Below are 6,342 nucleotides of genomic sequence, written 5' to 3' on the forward strand. Positions count from 1 at the left end.
TTTTTCCTGCTTTGTCAAAGATTATTTGACCATAGAGTTGAGGGTCCATATCTGGGTTCTCTATTCTGTTCCATTGGTCTATATGTCTGTTTTTGTGCCAGTACCATGCTGTCTTGGTGATCACAGCTTTGTAATACAGCTTGAAATCAGGCAACGTGATGCCCCCAGCTTTTTCTTTTTCAGCATTTCCTTGGCAATTCGGGGTCTTTTCTGATTCCATACAAATTTTAGGATTGTTTGTTCCAGCACCTTGAAAAATGTCATTGCAATTTTGATCGGGATGGCATTAAAGGTATAGATCACTCTGGGTAGCATAGACATTTTTAACAATGTTTATTCTTCCGATCCATGAGCATGGAATATTTTTCTATCTTTTTGTGTCTTCTTCAATTTCTTTCATGAGTGTTTTGTAGTTCCTAGAGTATAGATCCTTTACCTCTTTGGTTAGGTTTATTTCGAGGTATCTTATGGTTTTTGGTGCTATTGTAAATGGAATCGTCTGCCTGGACCTTTGAGGCTTTGTGGGGATTTACCCCACATGCTGTAGGGTCAGGCACTAGGGTCATTCCACCCTGCTCTAAACCCTGAATGCCCTTTTCCTAAATGGAAAAATGCAGCCCCAAGCCAGGGACTCCGTATAGGGGATAAAGGTATCTGTGGGCTTGGGAAACTCCAGATATAGGCTACTTGCCCCATAAATTCCAACTGCCATCTCTGCTTTTTTGTTTTCAGAAGCAGGAGATTGGATTTACTTTCTTTATGGCGATTCCTATCCCCTATCTGCCCCCACCCCCACAACCACACATATTCACACAGCAACACACACCCACACAGATATTGGAGGGCCACTTCTGGGTAACCCATCATCCCCTGCATCCCACGAAGGAGACAATTGCCAGGGCCCTCTCTTAGAGAAAGGAGTTTCCTGTGAGATCCTTTCAAATTTGGACTGGGGGCCAGGGCCAGCCTAAGTTGGAAAATGAAGGTATTATCATAAGCACTCTGAGCAAGAAGAGCCAGAAGCATCAAAGTGCCCAGCCTTCATTTTACTGATGAAATGGTGGCCCAGACAGGGATCTGGCTTACCCAAGACCATGCGGCACCTCCTGGTGCTCAGTGCAGGCTTTTGTGCTGCACCCTCCATGGGCTCCCTTGTGCCTCCAAGCACTAAATGAGGGAGAGAAAAGCCTGCAAAAAGGAGGTAGGCACTTGCCTGGTGACCCATGGGGCCCTGACTGTTTTAGGAGTCCAGGGAGGAGGCTACAAGGGAACACCCTTGGGAACTCTGACCAGCAGACTCTCTCCTGCCTGGCTGGCTGTGTACAGTTGTCTTGAATCTTCTTGGAGGCCTGTGGACACTTTCTGCTCCTCTCCCTTCCTATTTCGTCCCGTTTGGGTATGGATACCACTCACTTTTCTGTGGGGTTGGGCCTGCAACCTTGGAGTGGTAATGGGGAGTGATCTTTATGATCTTTTCATCCAGGCTCCCACCCAGGGCAAGAATGCCCTCCCCTTGCCAGCCCCCCTAACAGCCAGCCAATGATGCTTGAGCCCTGCTGGGGCTGGGAACTCACCACCAACCAGACGAAGGGACCACACATGGGCCCAGATCATTCCCTGTAATGCAAGTGCCCTATGCTGGTGAAGTCCTAGGGGTGCTGAAGCCTACAGCTACACCCTGCTCACTTCTCAAACACCAGCTATATGTCAACAACACAGCCATACTTTCTTTTTTTAAATACAGTCTTCTGGAAAAAAATAAAATAAAATGAAGTCTGTAACTATGGACCTGGTGCTGGGCCTCACTGCGTTCATGTCAATCTACTCCATTAATCATCATGTACAATTTTTCGAAGAGCTATTTTGAGAAACATTGGAAAATGGCTTTTACTGAGCTATATATACCTTATTTATACTCCAGAAATGGTCGCTGTGTTTAGCAGCAGATAGGTTTTTCCCCGCTGTTTTCTTTTCATCTCTTAGTCAAAGTTAAGTAGGAAGAAAGCCCATTCCCTAACCCCAGGCACACATTTATCACCCACAGTCGACCTTGGAGTCAGGGTCATGGGTGGGTGGTTGAGAGGAGTGGGTGTGGGTTTCTTGTAAGGCACGATCCAGAGACCCCAAGGGGACAAATACAGGAGGCATGGCGGCTGCTGAGAGGCGGGGTTCTGCAGCCTGGCAAGGAGCAGGACCCCTGGGGGTGGGGTGTGCAATAGAATGTGAACGCCCTGGCTTGCTTTTCTCAACACCACGTGGGCATCTCAAGGTCCACAAAGCATATGCCAAGAGCATCCCATTGATATCCAGAGAACAGGAGCCAAAGGAAGACCCACCACCCTGGCCCTGCCCCAGTGCTGTATCTTTGGCCTACAGGAAGCAGCAAGTTGGCCCTGCGCAGTTGCCATGGCAACCAGGGTGCTGCAGCTCCTAAGGGCAAGGGGAGCAGAAGGGAGGTGAAGGCACGTGGTGATTTTTTTCTGGAAAAACCCATCTGTTTCTTTTCCCCACAAAACCAAGCTGGGGGAAAATGGGTACCTGGGGTCTAGAGAGAGAAGAGAAAGAAGACTCCAAAATGCTTCAAGAGCAGCTTTCCTGACTGGATGTGCTTCCTTTCCTGTTGGTGGAGGCAAGTCGCTGACAGAGACAAAGGGTTAGGCAGGCTGTGGTGGAAGCATCCAAGCAGGAGCCCATGTTCAGGATTCGGGTAAGTCCTATGACCTCATGCCTGCATGGAGCAGGCCTAGAAGGACTCTTATCAGCCACAGCAAGATTTCTTTTTGGCAGGGCGGTCAACCTGTATTGTGTCCTCCCTCGCTGTATCTTCTTGTTTCTTGAGGATCCTGGGAGAGGAGAAGGTATAGTGTCAGCAGTGGAGAGCTGCTAGGTCCTTTGGTTATAGGCCATCTGGATGATAAGGATGGAACTCAGCCTCACCAGAGCATCAGTGTATTCAGTCTCCCCCGGGGAAGTACAGGTACGTAACCATAATTTGTAAAGACGTTTAGTCAATATGGATCCTTCATGACACCTCTTCCAAGAAGCCTCCCCTGATTCTCCAAGTGGTGAAAGTATCCCTGACAGCATTCTGACCATTCCTCTGTTATAACTGGATCACCCCATGTCAGAATGAACTGCTTCCCTGGTTGGCTCCCTCAGGCGAGAAAGCTGCTTGAAGGCAGAAACTGTATATTTTGTCTCTCTGTCTCTGTAGCCTATCATAGTACCTGACACACAGTAGACACTCAAAAAATATACTTTTTGGTTATTAACTCTATAGAAGGTCTGTCCCATGTTGCCACAGTTCCAGATTAAATGTAGGAGGTGAAGGATTAAAAATAGTGCTAAGTATCTTATCCCTGCTTTATACTCTCAACGTGCTTTCACCTTTAGCATCTCTTTTGATATTTACAACAACCTGAGTCAACAGGGATGGTATGATTGATGTTCCTATGTTAGGAACAAAGCTCAGAGAGGTAGACTGACTTGGCCTAGGAATCAGTGTCAGAGAAAAGCCTACAACTTTCCCCATATTCTTCCATAACTCCACAACCTCTCCAATGCATATATTGGTCTGGATAGATGGATAGGTGAGTGGACGGATGGGTGGATGGGTGGATGGGTGGATGGATGGATGAATGCATAGGTGGATGGTGGATGGGTGCGTGGATGGATTCATAGGTGGATGGGTGGAGGGATGGGTGGATGGGTGGATGGGTGGATGGATGGATGGATGGGTGGGTGGATGGATGGGTGGATGGATGGATGGATGGGTGGGTGGATGGATTCATAGGAGGATGGATGGATGGGGGGATGGGGGATGGGTGGGTTGATACATTCATAGGTGGTTAGGTGGATGGGGGGATGGGTGGATGGGTGGATGGATTCATAGGTGGATGGGTGGATGGATGGATGGATGGATGGGTGGGTGGATGGATGGATGGATGGGTGGGTGGATGGATGTATTCATAAGTGGATGGGTGGATGGATGGATGGGTAGGTGGATGGATGGCATGAAATGAATGCCTATAAATAAGTGAATAAATGAGTGAATGTCCAAGTATTGAGAAAGGATCCTCTATGGTTTTGTTTTGTTTTTTTTAAATTTTGGTATAGGTAAAGGCTTATGAAAACAGTCTTTTGGTGGAACTAACCCTTTGAGTACTGTCCCCTTGGTGCCTCTAGTTCCCCCCAAAGAGCCCCTCCTCTCCCTGGCTTCTCCACCCCCTCCCCTGGAGCCCATATTATAACTGCTGTTGTTTCCAGCTGGCTGCCAACTAATCCCTGCTAAGATATTAGCCAGTGTTCAGGGACCTGTGATATGACCTTTCCCGGAAGCATTTGCATTTAAAAAGAAGATCCCTGGGAAAAAGGCAGGTTTTAAGATGCAGAAGAAGACTACAGTGGGGGTGAGAGGCAGGGAGGCTTTCTTTTTTGTCCTTATTGTATTTCAGAGGGCTGTCCCTGAATCCCACACAAAGGCCTAGGCCTCCAGCCCCTTTACCCAGAAGGCTCAGGCAGACAGAGGGAGTATGGTCTGCACAGAGGTGAATGCAGTGCTTCCCACTGGCCCCTGTCTGCTGTGATGTGCTTCTTTACCTGGCAAGATGGAGCAGGGACTCTTTGGTGTTGTGACCGGAATAGGCACTGCATTCGTAGAAGATCAGATTGTTCTCCTAGAATCATAAAACAGAGGGGACTGAAAGAGTACTGGGGGAGCTCAACGGAGCCATGGGAGGTGGGAGAACACCCTGTCTGCATCTACCCACATCCCTCACTTCCCCTTGCACACCCCTTTCATTCCTCTCCCCCTCCCCACTCTGTAGGAGGAGGTTGATTTTCCTCTCCTCAGGCTCCTTGTCTACGGCAAGTTCTGTAACCGTCTCCCAGGTGAGCTATAACAATTGTAAAACACAAAACAGTATGCTGCCTTAGTGCTTTACACTTCCCCAAATTGCTCGCAGGTATGTACATGCTCGTTTCCTTTTCGCACCAGCCTACAATGCAGGCAAAGATACAAAGGCCGGGATGGGCCATGTTCTTCCCACTGCACAGGCAGGGAAACCAAGGGCCTGGTGCAAATGGTGGGTTTGTTCATTCAATGACTTATGGAGATAATGGCGGGGATTTTCCCAGGACACTGGCATTCCTCGACCCTTGGGGCAGATGTCACGAAGGCACTCCAGTAGAAAATCTCCTTCACATCAGTTAATTAATATTCCAGCTGCCTAGGCCACAGGACAACTGTCCATCACTTCAGTAGGCAGAGGCTGTGCTGCTCTTGGCCAAGGCTCATCATTATATCCATTTATCATTCCTGTTAATAGATTTCCTGTTTCCTCAGGACAGTGCTAATGGCACGGAGGGCTGGAGGCTGATGCCCTGTGGGGATGCAGGCAGCTCAGTAAGGACACTTCTGCTGTGGTTTGCAGATCAGCAGACTCTGCAAACACTGGCTCCCAGTTCAGCTTTCCTGATTCACACCCCAGGGGCCCCGCTCCATCCTCTGTCCTCTTCACCCAGCCCCCGTCCACACTGCTGCTGGAGCCTGACACTGGGTCAGTCCGTGGAAGAATAAAGGCTCCATGGTGGGGGGAGGGAGAGTAAATAGGATCTAGAATTAGAAGACATGATTCACCTTCCAGCTGGCTTCCTGACTCCACCCCTGAGGACCCGTGTGATAAACTGAATCAATCACAACTTCTCTGAGCCTTGTTTTTGTTTGTTTGTTTGCTTTCAACGGGCCAAAAAGAGACAAAAGGAAAAAATGGATGATAAAAATACAGGTCTGCAGTTCATTAATCAAAATCCTTGGATCCAGATGGACTTTGGAATCCAGAGACTTTGAGTTTCAGAGAAATAGCAGATGTATATACCGTATATTGTATTACCCTCCGTGGGTCTGGGACAGCACCCTATAATCAAACATACTAATATTTCTTTGGTGAAACATTTGAAAAATTCATTCGAGCAAGGTAAACAAAGACCATAAGTAGCTTCCCGTCAGTTCTGGTCAGATTTTTCTGCCAGATCAGATAGGAGAAACCTTTCTGTTGGCAGAGCTCTTTCAAATTTCGGTATTGTGGATAAGGGAGGGCAGAGAGACAGCTACCTCATCACCCTTCTTCCTCCTTTTCTCCTTTTTTTTTTTTTTTTTAAAGATTTTATTTATTTATTTGAGAGAGAGAGAATGAGAGACAGAGAGCATGAGAGGGAAGAGGGCAGAGGGAGAAGCAGACCCCCCGCCGAGCAGGGAGCCCGATGCGGGACTCGATCCCGGGACTCCAGGATCATGACCTGAGCCGAAGGCAGTCGCTTAACCAACTGAGCCACCCAGGCGCC

At 48.2% G+C, this 6,342-nt stretch overlaps 1 long non-coding RNA gene across 1 annotated transcript; it reads right to left on the bottom strand.

The window, feature by feature from the left end:
* Nucleotides 1-2,661: 2,661 nt before the first annotated feature.
* Nucleotides 2,662-6,324, bottom strand: LOC115938724 (uncharacterized). Its single transcript, XR_014141657.1, has 2 exons — nucleotides 4,600-6,324; nucleotides 2,662-2,843 (listed from the first exon to the last, which is right to left on the bottom strand). It is a non-coding gene; the product is annotated as an uncharacterized LOC115938724 (long non-coding RNA).
* Nucleotides 6,325-6,342: the final 18 nt, after the last annotated feature.

This window comes from Leptonychotes weddellii, unplaced genomic scaffold, assembly GCF_054177405.1.
Source record: "Leptonychotes weddellii isolate Sample4059 unplaced genomic scaffold, ASM5417740v2 HiC_scaffold_12248, whole genome shotgun sequence".
Classification (NCBI taxonomy): domain Eukaryota; kingdom Metazoa; phylum Chordata; class Mammalia; order Carnivora; family Phocidae; genus Leptonychotes; species Leptonychotes weddellii.